The 19,545-nt window shown below is 41.5% G+C and overlaps 1 pseudogene; it reads left to right on the forward strand.

Moving 5' to 3' along the window:
* The first annotated feature begins 430 nt into the window (after nt 1-430).
* LOC106604988 (serine incorporator 2-like) lies at nt 431-8,025 on the forward strand (annotated as a pseudogene).
* The last annotated feature ends 11,520 nt before the right edge of the window (nt 8,026-19,545 follow it).

Consider the following 19,545-nt stretch of genomic DNA (forward strand, 5'->3'; position numbering starts at 1 on the left):
CAGGGCACTTTCTGTATACAATCTTCTGCCATATGAGTTCTGTTATACTCACAGACACCATTCAAACAGTTTTAGAAACTTTAGGGTGTTTTCTATCCAAATCTACTAATTATATGCATATTCTAGTTTCTGGGCAGGAGTAATAACCAGATTAAATCGGGTACGTTTTTTATCCGGCCGTGAAAATACTGCCCCCTATCCCAAACAGGTTAACCACTAGTCTACCTGCCGCCCCACCACCATGCCCTTCACAGCTTTCATTCCCAGCAGGGAAAATGGTTTGAAGTGACATCATTACAATCAGAAACCGGTCGATATGTAATTTCAACCCATTTTGGGTTAGTACTGTAATAAGTTGTTTATAAATCATGTATAAGACCTTTTTGTAACTTTCAGGCTCAATTTCACTGGCTTCTCTTAGAGAAGACTCATGAAAATACTCCGTTTCTGGTTCTTTAAGTTTCTGATCCTGGTCGGCTTCACTGTGGGAGTCTTCTTCATCCCGGATGGAACCTTCCATACAGGTACTGTAATGATCACAGTTAAACTTTAAATGACTGTCAAGTTACTTCTGACAGTACTGGCGTAATCATTGGCTAATGACTAAGACTTTGTGAGAAACATGCATTGGTGAAAAACTTTTTCCCTCTGAAAGATCCTCAACCTATAGCAATTGCATTATTATAAGTAAAGTATGCTGTTTATGCTCTTGTGAACAAACACAATCAGACAAATCAAAAAAATTGCCTTTAAGGGCTCACCAAACCTGATATTTATCTTATAGCCATTACATGGAAGTAATCAAAGAAGCCAATGTATTTCTGTTGAACTAGCATATTATTTACTGCAAGAAAGAAACCAATTACTTTTTTATATGGTCTGCACTGTGTTTATATAAACTAAAGTAGGACATCCCTCACTTATTTATCCTATTTATTACCAAGCTGAAAATTATAATGCATTCGAATATAACCACACGATATTTGATAAAGGAAGTAGGAGAGGGAAAGTAATTTTACTCTGAATATGCCAGAAGTGAACCTATAGGCAAAGCACAATAGCGACACTGTTATACAGTATATATACAAAAGTATGTGGACACCCCTTCAAAATAGTGGATTCGGCTATTTCAGCCACACCCATTGTTGAAAGGTCTGTAAAATTGAGCACACAGCTATGCAATCTCCATAGACAAAGATTGGCAGTAGAATGGCCTTACTGAAGAGCTCAGTGACTTTCAACATGGCACCGTTATAGGATGCCACCTTTCCAACAAGTCAGTTCGTCAAATTTCTGCACTGCTTAGAGCTGCCCTGGTCAACTGTAAGTGTTGTTATTGTGAAGTGGAAACATCTAGGAGCAACAACGGCTCAGCCGTGAAGTGGTAGGACACACGCTCACAGAACGGGACCGCCGAGTGCTGAAGCGATTTAAAAAATGGTCTGTCCGCAGTGGCAACACTCACTACCGAGTTCCAAACTGCCTATGGAAGCAATGTCAGCACAAGAACTGTTCGTCGGAAACTTCATGAAATGGGTTTCCATGGCCTAATATCACCATGCGCAATGCCAAACATGGGCTGAAGTGGTGTAAAGCTTGCCGCCATTGGACTCTGGAGCAGTGGAAACCCATTCTCTGGAGTGATGAATCATGCTTCACCATCTGGCACTCCGGACAAACAAATCTGGGTTTGGAGGATGACAGAGGAACGCTACCTTCCCCAATGCATAGTGCCAACTGGTGGAGGAGAAATAATGATCTGGGACTGTTTTCATGGGTTCGGCTGGGACCCTTAGTTCCAGTGAAGGAAAATCTTAACGCTACAGCATACAATGGCATTCTAGACAATGCTGTGCCTCCAACATTGTGGCAACAGTTTGGGGAAGGCCCTTTCCTGTTTAACATGGCAATGCCCCCGTGCACAAAGCAAGTTCCATACAGAAATGGTTTGGAAGAACTTGACTGGCCAGCACAGAGCCCTGACCTCAACCCCATCATTGAACACCTTTGGGATGAATTGGAACACTGACTGCGAGCCAGTCCTAACCGCCTAACGTCAGTGCCCGACCTCACTAAAGCTCTTGTGGCTGAATAGAAGCAAGTCCCCGCAACAATGTTCCAACATCTAGTTGAAAGCCTTCCCAGAAGAGTGGAGGCTGTTATAGTAGCAAAGGGGGGACCAACACCTTATTAATTCCCATAATTTTGGAATGAGATGGTCGACGACCAGGTGTCCACATACTTTTGGTCATGTAGAGAATACTTTTATAAACAATGGAAAACTCACATTTCATCCCCTCACAATGCCCTAGTGTTAGTTAAACTTGATGTCAATCACCATTTCTGTCAATTCCATGCTATGGGATCCAGGAAGTGGGTTGTATTTATTTGTTTATTGATCAGTCTCTTTCCTCCCCACGGCTTTGGTGTTTATACTTGCGTACTATTGTTTGTACAGATGAGCGTGGTAACTTCAGCCATTTGGAAATTGCTCCTAAGGATGAACCAGACTTGTGGAGGTCTACAATTAGTTTTCTGAGGTCTTGGCTGATTTCTTTTGATTTTCCCATGATGTCAAGCAAAGAGGCACTGAGTTTGAAGGTAGGCCTTGAAATACATCCACAGGTACACCTCCAATTGACTCAAATGATGTCAATTAGCCTATCAGAAGCTTCTAAAGCCATGACATATTTTTCTGGAATTTACAAGCTGTTTAAAGGCACAGTCAACTTAGTGTATGTAAACTTTTGACCCACTGGAATTGTGATACAATGAATTATAGGTGAAATAATCTGTCTGTAAACAATTGTTGGAAAAGTTACTTGTGTCATGCACAAAGCATATGTCCTAACCGACTTGCCAAAATTATAGTTTGTTAACAAGAAATTTGTGGAGTGGTTGAAAAACAAGTTTTAATGACTCCAACATAAGTGTATGTAAACTTCCGACTTCAACTGTAGTACCTTAATTCTGCTCAAAAAGTGTTACTACCATGACTGTGTTTATTCTTCTAGAGCAGCAGGGTTCTTCAATCCTGCTCCTGGAGACCCACAGGCTGTGCATACATTAGTTCCAGCCATATACTAATATCTGATTTAACTAGCCAATCAACCAATCATCAACCCTTGATACGTTGAATGTGGTGTTAGTAGTAATGGACAGGAACAAAAACCTGCACACCTTGTGGCTCTCCAGGACCAGGATTGAAGAACAATGTTCTAAAGAAAACATAGAATATGCATCTGAAGAGTATGGGGGTGTTCGTCATACATGACTGTTTTTACAGACCCTCTCCATGTTGCCCCTCTCTCCCTCAGGCCTGTTGTAGTTCACCTTCCTCCACTATGCACTGGCCTTCACCTCAGTGGTGCTGTTCTACATCTACTACACACAGCCTAAAGACTGCACCGAGCACAAGGTCTTCATCAGCCTCAACCTCATCTTCAATGTCATCATCTCCATCGTCTCCATCCTGCTCAAAGTACAGGTATTGTGGCGGTTTCATTGCCCACCTCAAAATAAGGAACAGTTTTAGCAATTATGTCAGTAATTATTGATACCATTTTTGGTAAGGGAATGCTTTTATTAGTCAGTTTTTGTTGATAACGGTGTTGACAATTGTGTGCATTGCATGATGATGAATTTGTTCCACTGCATACATGTTTACCAGTGCCTATGTTTTTGTGTGTCACAGGAAGCCCACACCCAGTCTGGTCTGCTCCAGGCCTCTCATCTCCCTCTACACCATGTATGTCACCTGGTCACCCCATGACCAACAACCCAAGTGAGTCTCAGCCTCTTTCCCATTCCAGTTTCTACAGAGTTTCTGCAGTTGTTGTCATTGTATAAAGTTGTTTTTACTTTCTCCCTCCAGTTTATGTTTATATTTGCTTTCCAAACCACTGCAGCACTGAGTGTTGCCTACTGGTGAGTTTGGCAGACTTTGGAAGTTCACTCACCTTCCCCAACTCGTTACATTTACTAGGTCCTGGAGTTGTTAAGTCACATGGTCAGGAAAAACTCCTGGTCCTACTTATGGCCCATGCTTGTACTTGTGGTTGTAGTGGGTCAGTGGAAAAGCTCAGACATGTGTTGGAGTGTGTCTACAACAGTCTGCACTCAATTGTTGTAATTAACCTCTTGTCGGTCGCCTAGGATAGGGGGCGCTACAGCGATTTTTGAAATAAAATTGTGCCCATTTTAAAACGGCCTCCTACTCAAACTCAGAAGCTAGGATATGCATATAATTAATACTTGTGGATAGAAAACACCCTAAAGTTTCTAAAACTGTTTGAATGGTGTCTGTGAGTATAACAGAACTCATATGGCAGTCAAAACCCCGAGACCGATCGTAACAGGAAGTGGAATTCTGAATTGCGGACTCAACTTCATCATTTTGCCTATAAATCACACCATAAGCAATGGTTCATTGAGCACTTCCTATTGCTTCCACTAGATGTCCCCAGTCTTTACAAAGTGGTTTGAGTCTCCTACTGTGAAAACTGACTGAATGAGACGCTGTGGAAAGTGGTCACATGAGGAGGGCCATCACCATTATGACGCCGGCGCCCCTGGCTACCCTCCCCTTTTCGAAACGTTTAGAAAGACAATGCAATCGTCCCCCTTGAATCTTATTGGAGCTCTGGTTGAAAAAGGCCCTAAAGATTTATGTTATACAACGTTTGACATGTTTGAACGAACCTAAATAAAAAAAAAATGCATTTTATTGAAAGAGGAGTCCCGCGTCCGACGGAACTTTTGGAGCAGCCTTCAGACCGCGCTAACAAGAACAAGCTATTGGGACGTAAAGGATTAACTTTTTCGAACGAAAATACATTTGTTGTGGACCTGGGATTCCTGGAAGTGCTTTCTGATGAAGATAATCAAAGGTAAGGGATTATTGACAATAGTATACAAGAGTAGATTTGATATGCGATTGTTCCAAGATGGCGCTGACCTGTAACGGTAGCCTATTTTTCTGAGTATCACATCCCCTTGTATCGCAAAGTGTGATTACCCAGTAAAGTTCTTTTTAAATCTGGCATTACAGGTGCTTTCAAGAGATATTCATCTACAAATCTTAGAATGACAATATTACATTTTAAAAATGTTTTCGAATAGTAATTTAGTAAATTGTAGCGCTGTTTCACCGGATGCATTTGAGGGAAAATAGTTAGTCAACGTCACGCGCCGATGTAAAATGCTGTTTTTATATATAAATATGAACTTTATCGAACAAAAGAATGCATGTATTGTGTAACATGATGTCCTAGGAGTGTCATCTGATGAAGATTGTCAAAGGTTAGTGCTGCATTTAGCTGTTTTTTGGTTATTTGTGATGCATGTGGTTGGTCGGAAAATGGCTATGTGGCTACTTTTACGATATACTCCTCTAACATAATCTAATGTTTTGCTTTTTGAAAAAAATAATATTAAATTTTGTTACGCTAATGGCGATAGGATTTTTCGCTGGATGTCCGCTGGATGTCCGTCCCGCATACGGGACGAGCCCGACAAGAGTTAATAGACACTTGGCATATCTGTTGTGATAATAGGTTTAGAGTCTTGGCTGTTGCCTTCCTCAAGACTGCAGGTCTCTTTACGTGTTTTTTTCTTCCCCATAACTATCCTACATTCTATGGCTGATTTGCTGTGTCTGTCTCTCTCAGACCGTAAGTGTAACCCCAGCCTGCTGAGTCTGGTGTCAAATGTCAGCTCCAGCGAGCCCACACCCACCAGTGCCCCAGGACAGGTGCAGTGGTGGGATGCCCAGAGCATTGTGTGTTTGGTCATCTTCCTCTTCTGCACTCTCTATGCCAGGTAGCTAGCTACTCCAATTTGAATCCGTATCATGGCTGCTTATTTAATTGTCTGTTATGCTATGATCTTGATAGATCTCCCATGCTGACCCCTGGTCTCTCTCTTTTTGTATCTCTTTTTCTCTCCCCACCTCTCTCTCCCCTTCTCTCTTCTTTCTCCCTTTCTCTATGTCTGTCTCGTTCACATTTTCCATTCTCAGGTAGGGGAGGACGGTGTGCGACGGGCCGTGGATAATGAGGAGGAGGGGGTCACCTACACTTCCACTTCTGCCTGGCCTCCCTCTACATCATGATAACACTCACCAACTGGTACCAGTAAGTACAGCAACAGCTGACCATCAGAGCCACAGCTCTATAGAAATGTTAGAACATTTTACAATATTTCTAGGTGTCCTATTGGGTATGCTGTGTATGTATTCCTTGTCAGTTTGAAAGCCATGGGATCAGGAGGGATATTTCTTTGGGTGAATCTCAATAGCCTTTGTGTGAAAGCTATGCGAAAGCAAATCCCTGATAGGCAGCATTAATCCACCATATTGCTCTGACCTCTTCTGTGTTTTCAGATCAGTCTAAATGAACCCCTGTGCCGGACATCCAGCGAAAAATCATATCGCCATTAGCATAACAAAATGTAATAATAAAAAATTTAAAAAATTAAAATTATATCGTTTTATAGATACACCTCTCCTGAATCGAACCACGTTGTCCGATTTCAAAAAGGCTTTACAGCAAAAGCAAAACATTAGATTATGTTAGAGGAAAAGTAGCCACATAGCCATTTTCCGACCAACCACATGCATCACAAATAACCAAAAAACAGCTAAATGCAGCACTAACCTTTGACAATCTTCATCAGATGACACACCTAGGACATCATGTTACACAATACATGCATTCTTTTGTTCGATAAAGTTCATATTTATATATAAAAACAGCATTTTACATCGGTGCGTAACGTTGACCAACTATTTTCCCTCAAATGCATCCGATGAAACAGAGCTACAATTTACTAAATTACTATTCGAAAACATTTTTAAAATGTAATATTGTCATTCTAAGATTTATAGATGAATATCTCTTGAAAGCACCTGTAATGCCAGATTTAAAAATAACTTTACTGGGTAATCACACTTTGCGATAAAAGGGGATGCGATACTCAGAACAATAGGCTAGCAATAGCAATAGGCTAGCCATCTTGGAACAATCGCATATCACATCTAGTCTTGTATACTATTGTCAATAATCCCTTACCTTTGGTTGTCTTCATCAGAAAGCACTTCCAGAAATCCCAGGTCCACAACAAATGTATTTTCGTTCGAAAAAATGACTCCTTTATGTTCCAAGAGCTTGTTCTTGTTAGCGCGTCTGAAGGCTGATCCAAATGCTTCGTCGGCCACGGGACAGCCATTTCGAGAAAATGCATTTTTTCCCCATTTAGGTTCGTTCAAACATGTCAAACGTTGTATAACATAAATCTTCAGGGCGTTTTTCAACAAGAGAGCCAATAAGATTCGAGGGGGACGATTGCATTGTGTTTCAAAACGTTTCGAAAGGGGAGGGTAACCAGGGGCGCCGGCGTCATAATGGTGATGGCCCTCTCCGTGTGACCACGTTCCACAGCGTCTCATTCATTCAATTTTAACAGTAGAAGGCTCAAACCAATTTGTGAAGACTGGGGACATCTAGTGGAAGCAATAGGAAGTGCTCAATGAACCATAGCTCACGGTGTGATTAATAGGCAACGTGATGAAGTTGAGTTCGCAATTCAGAATTCCACTTCCTGTTTCCATCTGTCTCGGGGTTTTGACTGCCATATGAGTTCTGTTATACTCACAGACACCATTCAAACAGTTTTAGAAACTTTAGGGTGTTTTCTATCCACAAGTATTAATTATATGCATATCCTAGCTTCTGAGTTTGAGTAGGAGGCCGTTTAAAATGGGCACAAATTTTTTTCAAAAATCGCTTTAGCGCCCCCTATCCTAGGGGATCGCCAAGAGGTTTTAAGGGGATAAGAAAAGGATAGAAAGCCACTATAAAGATACACTCTTTAAACTGACACCTTCTCCCTTCATTCCTCAGGCCTGACACCACCAGCCAGGCCATGCAGAGCAGTATGCCAGCTGTGTAGGTAAAGATCAGCTCCAGTTGGCTGGGCCTGGGCCTCTACATCTGGACCCTGTTTCCCGACCGAGACTTCGGCTGAACAGCCCCCCATGGGGTCACCATGGGCTTGTAAGATGTTGTGTTGAAGTTTATTATTATTATAAAAAATATATATATATATATATATATACACACACGAGTCAGAATTTTTGCATTGGTTTCTGTTGGTGTGTTTAATCTTGTTTTGTTGGGTTTTGTTTTGATTTATGTTATTAAACATGTTAGGGTCTGAGAAATACCATATGTTGCCACGATGTTACTGAGTCTGATTAATAAACTGTCATTAGTGTACAGCTCTATAACAGTGCATTTCAAGAACGATATGTTGGTGTTTGATAATATTTATAATGGTTATAATTCAGTGGATATTGCGCTCAAATTTGATAATTATGAGTTCTTTGGCAATTCTTGCACATTTCATAATTTCATATTAGATTATTTACCTCTTAATGCATATGAAGTTTCCCAATGTGACAGAAATGAGATCAATGTGTTTAACTCGTGGTGAAAAGATTGGTGTGCTTAAGAGATGTGAAATGTTGCTTATGAGGTGAAATGTTGAAATTGGTGGTCTGTTGAAGAATCTTGACTGAACTATAGTAAAACAGTACAAACATTTGAGTATTGTGAATTAAATAGTTTAAAAGTTAAATTGAAGACAATAATTCAATTCTGATATACATTAAAGTGTACAAAACATTAGGAACACATTCCAAATATAGAGTTGCAACCCCTTTCACCCTCAGAACAGCCTCAATTGGACTCTACAAGGTGTTGAAAGCATTCCACAGGGATGCTGGCCCATGTTGACTCCAATGCTTCCCACAGTTGTGTCAAGTTGGCTGGATGTCATTTGGGTGATGGACCATTCTTGATACACACGGTGAACAGTTGAGCATGAAAAACCCAGCAGTGTTACAGTTCTTGACACTCAAACAGGTGCGCCTGGCACCTACTACCATACCCTGTTCAAAGGCACTTCAATCGTTTGTCTTGCCCGTTCACCTTCTGAATGGCACACACACACAATCCATGTCTCAATTGTCGCAAGGCTTAAAAATCCTTCTTTAACCTGTCTCCTCCCCTTAATCTACACTGATTGAAGTGGATTTAACAGGTGACATCAATAAGGGATCATAGCTTTCAGCTAGATTCACCTAGTCAGTCTGCCATGGAAACTCAGTGTATTGTACAGTATATGTTGCATGTGAGCGTAATGTATTATGCTTCATTACCCATACAGATGAATTAACCCAAGCATGATTTCAAGTGATGATCCTTCAGTATTGCATGAAGAATTATCAATGGTGTTTTTGAGAACAACAACATTGAGTGCCTTTTTATATTAATGCATTTCAAAAAGAACTACTTATAGATATAAATTCAAACCTGCATTAAAGTGGCTTCCACATTTTGTGTAAAATGATGGTGAGACAGTAGCATGTCACAAGGAGTGTCTCAGCTAATTTCATAGTTTGATTATAAAGGTACTGTATCTGCAAATTCTCTTTTCAAAAAAATCCTCAACATAATAAAAAAGTATCTATTGTTTACTATCTATAATACTTTCTTCACAATTGCAGTAAAATTAGTTCTCAATGTTGACCACTAGGTGGAACTGAAGCTCCTTCAATCATATTGTTTTCTTTACTGTTATCAGAAACTGCAGTACAGTACAGGAGACTGCAGTACACTACAGACATGGCATAAGGATATTTTCTATTCAATGGACTGAGGTTGCTCAGAGCCCTGTGCTCTGAGAAACTTGAGAACTGTGAAGAGTGAACGTGATGTGACCAATAGGCCTGTCCTCTGTGGATGTTCTCGATTGTACAGTATGCTGTTGATCCTTATTGACTCAAAATGTCTCTTTTATCTTGGTATGTTCACCAGAGGGAGAAAGCCTGATTATCTATTTGCTGGGTCTATGATAACATTTCCATCAGATTGCTACTGTAAGGGGACCCCACAGTCCTCACAGCACAATCCGAGATTAGGCTGAGGAGGCACTGGGGATGGATGGGGACAGAAGAGGGCCAAATGGGGGCACTGCATCTTTTTACCAGCAATTGTTTGATTTTCATTGCTCATGTTATTTAAAACAGAACCTGAAGCCACTGAAGGTTTCCGAGGAACATAGGACTAAGTTACACTGCCATAGATATCATATTTCGTTTTTAGGTACCAGTTCTGTAAAAGTAGTCCCAATTGTTGATCGCTTTCCCTTGATTTTATTATTTTATTTATTTAACATTTATTTAACTAGGCAAGTCAGTTATGAACAAATTCTTATTTACAACGACGGCCTACCAAAAGGCAAAAGGCCTCCTGCGGGGACGGGGGCCTGGGATTAAAGTAAATAAATACAATATAAATATAGGACAAAACACACATCACAACAAGAGAGACAACACAAACACTTCATAAAGAGAGACCAAAGATAATAACATAGCAAGGCAGCAACACATGACAACACAGCATGGTAGCAACGCAACATGGTAGCAGCACATAACATGGTACAAACATTATTGGGCACAGTCAACAGCACAAAGGTCAAGAAGGTAGAGACAACAATACATCACACAAAGCAGCCACAACTGTCAGTAAGAGTGTCCATGATTGAGTCTTTGAATGAAAAGATTGAGATAAAACTGTCCAGTTTGAGTGTTTGTTGCAGCTCGTTCCAGTCGCTAGCTGCAGCGAACTGAAAAGAGGAGCGACCCAGGGATGTGTGTGCTTTGGGGACCTTTACCAGAATGCAACTGGCAGAACGGGTGTTGTATGTGGAGGATGAGGGCTGCAGTAGATATCTCAGATAGGAGGGAGTGAGGCCTAAGAGGGTTTTATAAATAAGCATCAACCAGTGGGTCTTGCGACGGGTATACAAAGATGACCAGTTTACAGAGGAATATAGAGTGCAGTGATGTGTCCCATGAGGAGCATTGGTGGCAAATCTGATGGCCGAATGGTAAAGAATGTCTAGCTGCTCGAGAACACCCTTACCTGCCAATCTATAAATTATGTCTCCGTAATCTAGCATGGGTAGGATGGTCATCTTAATCAGGATTAGTTTGGCAGCTGGGAAAGAGGAGCGATTACGACAGAGGAAACCAAGTCTAGATTTAACTTTAGCCTGCAGCTTCGGAAGTTTACATACACTAAGGTTGGAGTCATTAAAACTTGTTTTTCAACCACTCCACAAATTTCTTGTTAACAAACTATAGTTTTGGCAAGTCGGTTAGGACATCTACTTTACGCATGACAAGTAATTTTTCCAACAATTGTTTACAGACAGATTATTTCACTTACAATTCAATGTACAACGTTCATCTGTACAAACAATAGTACGCAAGTATAAACACCATGGGACCACGCAGCTGTCATACCGCTCAGGAAGGAGACACGTTCTGTCTCCTAGAGATGAACGTACTTTGGTGCAAAAAGTGCAAATCAATCCCAGAACAACAGCAAAGGACCTTGTGAAGATGCTGGAGGAAACAGGTACAAAAGTATCTATATCCACAGTAAAACGAGTCCTATATCGACATAACCTGAAAGGCCGCTCAGCAAGGAAGAAGCCACTGCTCCAAAACCGCCATAAAAAAGCCAGACTACGGTTTGCAATTGCACATGGGGACAAAGATCGTACTTTTTGGAGAAATGTCCTCAGGTCTGATGAAACAAAAATTTGGCCATTTCCATTTCCAGTTCCATTGTTATGTATGGAGGAAAAAGGGGGAGACTTACAAGCCGAAGAACACCATCCCAACCATGAATCAGATGGGTGGCAACATCATGTTGTGGGTGGTGCTTTGCTGCAGGAGGGATTGGTGCACTTCACAAAATAGATGGCATCACGAGGAGGAAAATTAAGTGGACATATTGAAGCAACATCTCAAGACATCAGTCAGGAAGTTAAAGCTTGGACGCAAATGGGTCTTCCAAATGGACAATGACCCCAAGCATACTTCCAAAGTTGTGGCTTAAGGACAGCAAAGTCAAGGTATTGGAGTGGCCATCACAAAGCCCTGACCTCAATCCTATAGAAAATTTGTGGGCAGAACTGAAAAAGCGTGTGTGAGCAAGGAGGCCACCTGACTCAGTTACATCAGCTCTGTCAGGAGGAATGGACCAAAATTCACCCAACTTATTGCGGGAAGCTTGTGGAAGGCTACCCGAAACGTTTGACAAAAGTTAAACAATTTAAAGGCAATGCTACCAAATACTAATTGAGTGTATGTACACTTCTGACCCACTGGGAATGTGATGAAAGAAATATAAACTTAAATAAATCTACTCTCTACTATTATTCTGCCATTTCACATTCCTAAAATAAAGTGGTGATCCTAACTGACCTAAGACAGGGAATTTTTGGTGTATGTAAACCTCCGACTTCAACTGTATGTGCTAAGAGAAAGACAGTGCACCATCTAGCCATACTCCCAAGTACTTGTATGAGGTGACTACCTCAAGCTCTAAACCCTCAGAGGTAGGAATAACACCTGTGGGAAGAGGGGCATTCTTCTTACCAAACCACTTGACCTTTGTTTTGGAGGTGTTCAGAACAAGGTTAAGGGGTAGAGAAAGCTTGTTGGACACTAAGAAAACTTTGTTGTAGAGCATTTAGCACAAAATCTAGGGAGGGGCCAGCTGAGTATAAGACTGTATCATCTGCATATAAATGGATGAGAGAGCTTCCTACTGCCTGAGCTATGTTATTGATGTAAATTGATGTAAAGACTTCTTTTGGCATTACTCAAATTAAACCACCTTTGAATTGATAGTTTCAGTTTAACCTATGCCTTAAATATGACAATTGTCTGACCAGTGATGCTTCATACATTGTTAACTATTGTGGTATGGCCTCTGGTACGGCCCCTCAAGCTGTGACTTTAGCTGTAGTCTGGAAATGTTGATTATGTCCATGACAGAATATCAAGCACATGACTTGAGTGCTTGGTTAACCCTAATTCTAGTTTTAAAGGGTGTTCGCTTTTCAGGCATATGGGGTGACACTAGACAAATTTCCATAGAATGCTTTCTGTGTTTACAAACATTGCCGCACAAGGGTGAAGTGCACAAATTGCTGGCAGAACAAGGAGTTCATATAGAATGCCAGCCCCCCCCAAAAAAAGACTGTTTACATGTTGCTTATGAGTGCATTTCACATTACTTTTGGTTTATAATTAGAGTTTAAGGCTCATATAAATGTCCTGCTTAATATAATTTATGTGTCATCATCGCAAATCAACTGCATTATTCTTAAAAAAAACACTTCACCTAGTAAAATGGGTCTTTGGCTAGCTTTGGCTACAGCCTGTCAACGAGCGTTAGCATTCTAGCTAACAACTGCTGCATCCAAAATAGTTATTTTGCAACCATAACAACCAAATATAATCTTAGTGACTGTTCAAGCAAGAATCAAAACATCATTGTAAGCATATGAGAACCCCAAAAAAGTTATTTTGTTTAGAAGTAATAACATAAATCTAGGCAATGTTGAATGGGCGCAGATGGCGTTCTTACTGCTGGGCTTGACGTCAGTGTGTTGTGTACTGGAAAGGGATCTATTGACCCAGGTTAATCCGACAAAAGCAATGTTGCAACAACAACAACAAAATATCATTGCGATTTGTAATGGAAATGGCAGATGTAGAAATGTTCTAAAGATTGAATAGATTTTATCCATTCAGCAGGGGTGGATTTTTCTTTTGTCTAACTTTCTTTAATGTGACAAATGATCCTGGAAACAGTGTTTTTGAAATAAATTAAGGTAGGCTTACACAGGGCACGTGATGTTATCCCATTCTATAACACTCCACTCCACATTTGATTCTAAATGCCTACTCCTTGCAAAATCGATTTATTCAACTATAAAAAAAAAAAAACTTTATTTGCAGGAAGATTTTTGTCTTGACTTTCAAGAATGCCTGAATTGCTTCACATTGCAATTTAAAGCTTCACCATCAAATTGTTTTAGCTCTAGATCTAGGTGGGTACAAGTTACTGTGGCAATGAGTAGACACATGAGAAGTATTAGAATATGGCAAATATTAGAAAATTCTTGCATTCTATCCATGCAGGCTTTTGCGGACTACCTGAGACATGAAACAGATAGGTGGTAGGGCATACAGGCTGTCACCACTTTATTAATGCGCAATTTACCTAATAGGATAATGGAAACACTTCAACCACATTTTTATTCCACATTGTAGGTTTATTGCGAAAATATTTTTTCCCAAGGTGTGACGTCATTACGTCCAGCTGTTTTTATCGACACAACAGTTCAATTGAAACGCACTGTGACAGGCAATTGTCGCATTTATTTTCTATGTGAACATTCTAAATGTAGACCAAAAAAATCAATGGTCAAGTTAATGGAAAAAAAGGTATTGGCAAATTAACTGGTAAATGTAAAGAACATAAAGGTCCAATGCAGATGTTTTTATCTCAATATCAAATAATTTCTGGGTGACAATTTAAGTACCTTGCTGTGATTATTTTCAATTAAAGATGCACTATGCAGAAACCGCTCCACCATTTCCTTGTTGCAAAAATTCAAATAGTTCGCCTCATTTCCATTTATGTGACAAAACAAGCAAGTATATTGTAGAGAATCATTATACTATCTAAACCGCTGTGAAATATATTTTCTAAAACCAAAAATATTGTATTTTCAACTGTTTGAAGCTGGTATACAAATCTGAAAGTAAGACATAAAACAAAACTTTTGAACAGGAAGCCTAGAAAAAGCGCACATAGAATAGATCTACTGCTTCTTAGACTTGTTTTCAATGAGAATGACAGATCTATAATTCACACATTTCTGTGTGAAATTGGTCGAGTCGCCCAAAAGGTTACATATTGCACCTTTATTAAAATGGTCTAAAAGAATCAAAAATAGCTTCTTAGCAATTTCTCAAGCAAGAATTTTGCTTGGATTGAGTGAGTGAGTGGTCTGAGTGGGGAGAGTAAAACTGAAAATGAGCTGTTATTGGCAGAGAGGTTTGGAACTCTCTTATTTTTCTGTTAACCAATTCACCAGACAGGGCCAAACTCCATCCCACCAAAACAGGCTGAAATTTCAGGTGGTCTCTTCAAACAGCTCTTACACTAAAATCTATTGTCATAATTTTCACAATTTCACAGTATTATTCCAACCTGACTGCACTGGGCCTTTTAAATTGACATTCCCTTCTCATAGCCTTTTCATTGCCACCAAAGCATCTGAGAATGAAATCCGTCCCATACTGTAAGATTTTAAATGCCAACAAGCATTATGAATATTCCCATAAAACACAGTAGTGTCTTGTATATTTTAAGTGGGTCTATCTACTGTAGATCTAACCCATTTGGCCCACTAGATGATGGAGATAGAGATTAGTCTGGTCTGTGCTGGTCTTTGTGCTCTATGTCCAGCCAGGGACTGAGACAGGGCTCCATGCAGCTGCCTGCCTCCTCTGTGTTATTTCCTTCTCGCCTAGCTGGCAGACAGGGCATGTTGACTTTGGCTGCTCCTATCACAGACTCCAGTTGGCACAGCCTGTGAGTCCCTAGGACATTCTGCCTCTCGTCACTGCCCCTCTCCCTCGCTGGCTTCCCTCAGCTTTCAACTGGTCACAAGGTTTATGCATTGTGTCACATGCTGACATTGGGAAAAGAGTTCCCAAACATGTAAAGAGTGGGGCCAAATAATCAAGGCTAGACGACTATAGACAGACACACAAACTATGACGAGTGTTTTGCTTGGATAAAGGTGAACTGAAGATTGGATAAGCTGTGGTATGTGTAGGGTTACTTATGTGAGGACTGTTAGGCAGAAGCTCATCCTGCCCTCTCTGTTGAACTTACAGTACTGCTGGAAAACAGAGTGAACACAGTGTTTGGCAGAGTAGAAGTTACGTGTCGTCAGTCAGTGTAAGTGCACACTGGCCTTGACACATGGCTCTGCTCAGCGGGTCAACACGTTGCGGGGGATCTGTCAGGTCCTATGTCGTCACACACACACACATGCATACACAAACTTGTACAAAAACACAAATTCCTGTTGACTGTCACTACACTTCATTTCACCCTATCAGAGCACACAGAGTCATTGCAGACAGTCTCTGATGTGAATAGCAGCAGGATAGTCAATCTTGACCATATAACCTATTCCTCTACAAACCTCTTATGGCCTTTCATTCTTGGCCTTTCATTCTTAATTGCTTCAGTCTCGCAAGACACACTGTAAGATTAATAAAAAGAACAGTCCTCGAGTTCTGGAACCTCCGGTAAACCTCCACAATGTTTCTCCTTTCTGTCTCCCTCATTCTCCCCAATAAAAATGTACAGTGCACTCGTCTCAGAGTAAAACTCCCACTCAGTTCAGCTTCAGATGGCTCATCCTGGCTCTCTAGCTTGCTTGCTTTCTCTCACAGAAAAACTCAATTAAACCAAAGAATAAATATCAGATACACCTATACATATTAATCATCACCTCATAAACTCCAGCTATTTAAAATGTCAACTCTAGTAGAGCTGTAGTGTACAGGGGAACCGTCTTCTGAATGACAATGCATCTCAGATGGGCTGAGATCTTCTCCATATTCCCTTCCCTCTGTAGCTTCACCGGCATAAATCCCACCTTAATTTCCTCGTGGGATAATTGGTGTAATTTGTAGCCGAATGATAGATAGTATAACGAAGCATTCCGTGGTAGTCCCCCACCATGCTTGGTTGAGCATCATGGATTTGTTCATTACAGACTGTTTCCCAGTTACTGCGCCCCCAGAGAGTGACTGTCTGTCCTTATCTAATGTAGTTAGAGAGACTCTCACAGCCAAGCTTAACCCAGGGAGCTCTCCTCCCTTTCTTGCCATTTAGATCTAGTTTGCACAGTGGTCTATTCAGAAGGGGGAAACAATATAAACCGTTCAGAAGGAAATACACTGAGTATACCAAACATTAGGAACACAGTTCTACAGCTGCACCATCGAGAGCATCCTGACCGGTTGCATCACCACCTGGTATGGCAACTGCTCGGCATCTGACCGTAAGGCGCTACAGAGGTTAGTGCTTACGGCCCAGTACATCACTGGAGCCAAGCTTCCTGCCATCCAGGACCTATATAATAGGCGGTGTCAGAGGAAAGCCCATAAAATTGTCAGAGACTCCAATCACCAAAGTCATAGACTGTTTTCTCTGCTACCGCACGGCAAGCAGTACCGGAGCACCAAGTCTAGGACCAAAAGGCTCCTTAACAGCTTCTACCCCCAAGCCATAAGACTGCTGAACAATTAATCAGATAGCCATCGGACTATTTACATTCTTTACAGACTCTACAAGGTGTCGAAAGCATTCCACAGGCATGTTGGCCCATGTTGACTCCAATGCCTCCCACAGTTGTGTCAAGTTGGCTAGATGTCCTTTAGGTGGTGGACCATCCTTGATACACATAGAAAACTGGTGAGCAGATGGTCACCATGCACAGTGTTGCATTTCTTAACACAAACCGGTGTGCCTACTACCATACCCCGTTCAAAGGCACTTCAATCTTTTGTCTTGCCCATTCACCCTCTGAATGGCACACATACACAATCCATGACTCAATTGCCTCAAGGCTTACAAATCATTATTTAACCTGTCTCCTCCCCTTTATCTACACTGCTTGAAGTGGATTAAACAAGTGACATCAATAAGGGAGCATAGCTTTCACCTGGATTCACCTGGTCAGTCTATTTCATGGAAAGCGCAGGTGTTGTTAATGTTTTGTATATTTGAAAGAACAAATAGGATTTTCTGTAAGGTAGCATAGGGAATTGTTTGCTCTATTCATTACAATTCTAGACTTAGTTAACAGAGCTTGTCTTCTACAACTTATCATTGATCTTCATCAGAGTTTTCTCCTATGCAGTCTTTTATAAATGTCAACCCTTACCTGTTGGATTCATTCATTGTGCAAGATAGTCAGTTGGAATTTTTCATATCATGAACTCCATTTCGATGTTACAGAAAAACAGGTCCATTAACAAAGATCTCCTAAGGATAATTCACAATCTCCAGCCACATCATATTGATTTGGATAAGACCCCTGACCACCACTAATTACATAATGACTGGGAAAGCCTGTCTGATGAGTAATTGCATTTTAAGTGTGGGATCCAGGCACATTGAATTACGTTGCACAGAGGGGGAGCTAATTCAGTTTAGGCCCTGCTGGCATATGTATTCTGGAAACATTTAGATCCCAATTAGGCCTTTCTAGGATGAGGAACCTGGCGCTAGGTTAGGGGGTGGGAGGGGGCTGCCTGGTAGTTAGGGTCTGTGTCAGGCCCCCTCATCTAGATTCACTCTGACAGGGAGGCCCAGTAGGACTGGTCCAAAACTGCAACTCATCCACCATGGGTTCTGCTGAAGGCATACTGATTGGGTATCAAGGAGAGCTGTACCAAATCATACATTTTAATACATACTTATGCTTATACTATATTTCCATTGGTTCTGTATTTCCTTCCTCCGCTCTCCTATCCTCTGTAGATCCTGTGTGTGTGTGTGCCTGTGTGTGTGCGTGCGTGCGTGTCCATGTGTGTGTGTTGGCTGCAGTGCAGTACAGATCTCTCTCTAGTGCTGGTAGGCAGTGAGTGCTGTGTGCAGGCTCCGGCCAGCTCAGAGGAGCGGCTAATGTAGTTATATAACAAGCAGTGCAGCTGGCGTCTGCTGTGAGCTGAGTGCCAGGCCAGCCTGGTTACGTAAGCTTGTCAGAGTCATATTATAGCAGCACGGAGAGCTCACACCACAGTGTGTCCCTGCTCCAGCTTCTGCTGCTCCCGTCATCTCTTGTTCTGTCTATCGCTCCCTCCTACTCTGTTTCTCTTCCTCCCTACTGTCCTCCCTCACTCTATTTTTCCCTCCCTTCCTCTCTGTCCTCCCCTCTCTTTCTGTTGAGGTGCTGTTCTGGAGTCAACTGAGGGAACAAAGGCTGAACACGCTAGATGATGCAGATGCATAGACTTAACATGGCTCAGGGGGGTTTAGTGCACAAATGTATTTTATATAAACATCAAGACTGCACGCTATTGCGAGAGAAAAAACAAGCAAGCGTCCCCTCACCCCCATGGCTTGTCTGCGTCACCATGGCACCTTTTGACGTGACTTTTGAAGTGACAGGGGCAAGCGTGCCGTGACTCACCACCTAAGAGCTCTGATGTCCACTGACCTTTAAACGTCTGGTTGGCCCCATGCAGGGGCCAACCAGACAACCTTTACTGACCAGCACTGCCATCCCACACCGTCACCACAACACTGCGTCAGAGCCACAACAATTAATGAGTGGCATGGGTCACATTTTCTGAAGTCCCCTAGTATGGAGTACTAATGTGTGGCCACTGCCCAGTGCCCAACTACTACGGGAAGCATGGGTTACACTTTAAGGTCCCCTTGGTATGAAGGGAAGAGATGCAAGCTGTGTGGAAGAGCTGCTGCCTGACAGGAAATTAAAGTGATGTACCTTCGCAATTGTGACACACACAGAGGTCCTTTCTTATAGTTTACATAGTCGCCAAAGTAACTGTGTCACACG

The sequence above is a fragment of the Salmo salar genome, chromosome ssa05 (assembly GCF_905237065.1).
Source record: "Salmo salar chromosome ssa05, Ssal_v3.1, whole genome shotgun sequence".
Lineage (NCBI taxonomy): Eukaryota > Metazoa > Chordata > Actinopteri > Salmoniformes > Salmonidae > Salmo > Salmo salar.